Source organism: Sturnira hondurensis, unplaced genomic scaffold (genome assembly GCF_014824575.4).
Source record: "Sturnira hondurensis isolate 20B ecotype Veracruz unplaced genomic scaffold, ASM1482457v3 Scaffold0019788, whole genome shotgun sequence".
Classification (NCBI taxonomy): Eukaryota; Metazoa; Chordata; class Mammalia; order Chiroptera; family Phyllostomidae; genus Sturnira; species Sturnira hondurensis.
The window spans coordinates 1-962 of NW_028092419.1; the positions used below are offsets into that span (position 1 = coordinate 1).

At 48.5% G+C, this 962-nt stretch overlaps 1 long non-coding RNA gene across 3 annotated transcripts; it reads left to right on the forward strand.

Moving 5' to 3' along the window:
- Positions 1 to 135: 135 nt before the first annotated feature.
- LOC118974605 (uncharacterized) lies at positions 136 to 715 on the forward strand. Of its 3 annotated transcripts, XR_005063935.1 has the most exons (3): positions 136 to 349; positions 407 to 463; positions 524 to 715. It is a non-coding gene; the product is annotated as an uncharacterized LOC118974605 (long non-coding RNA). The 3 variants fall into 3 exon arrangements; XR_005063933.1 differs by having other exon boundaries at positions 136 to 463; XR_005063934.1 differs by having other exon boundaries at positions 136 to 425.
- The last annotated feature ends 247 nt before the right edge of the window (positions 716 to 962 follow it).

The following is a 962-nucleotide window of genomic DNA, read 5'->3' on the forward strand; positions in this document are numbered from 1 at the left end:
GGCTGTGCAGGTGAGTGATGATTGTGCAGGTGAGTGATGATGGGGCAGATGAGTGATGGCAGTGCCACTTGAGATGTCTCTGCAGGTGATTGATGGCTATGCAGGTGAGAGATGAGTGTGAAGGTGAGACATGATAGTGCCAGTGAAATGTAAACTATGCAGGTGAATGATGACGGTGAGGGTGAGATATGACTGTGCCTGACCCTGATGGCCGTGCAATTAGAGAGGATTGTGCAAAGGAGAGTGAGAGTGCAGGAGAAAGGTTACTCTGTAGGTGAGTAAAGATTGTGCATAGAGTGGTGAGAGTGCAAGTGAGAGATGGCTGTGCAGGAGAGTGATGATTGTGCATGTGAGTGATGGCTGTAGAAGTGAGAGGTGGCTGTGTATGTAATGAAGGATTGTGTAGGTGAGTGATGAGTGTGCAGGTGATAAATTGCTGTGCAGGGGAATTAGGAGTGTAGAGGTGAGTGACGACTGTTCAGTTGAGAGGAGATTGAGTAGGTGNGGAATTAGGAGTGTAGAGGTGAGTGACGACTGTTCAGTTGAGAGGAGATTGAGAATGTGAGTGATGAGTGCACAGGTGAAAGCTGAATGTGCAGGTGAGTAACAAGCGTGCAGGTGAGAGATGGTTTTCCAGGTGACAGATGAGTGTGCAGGTTAGAGACTGCTATGCAGGTGAGTGATGAGTGTGCAGGTGAGAGATGGCTATGTAGGTGAGTGATGAGTATTCAGGTGAGTGAGGTGCGTTTAGTTGAGAGTTTAGTGTGCAGATGAGCAATGCTTGTTTCGGTGAGTGATTCCTGTGAAGGGTGAGATGAGTTTGCAGTTGAGAAGTGGCTGTGCACTTGAGAGATGACTTTGCAGGTGAATGAAGGATGTGCAGGTGAGAGATGCCTGTGAAGGTGAGTGATTGCTGTGCAAGTTAGAGACGGCTGTGCGGGTGAGTGATGAGTGTGCAGTTG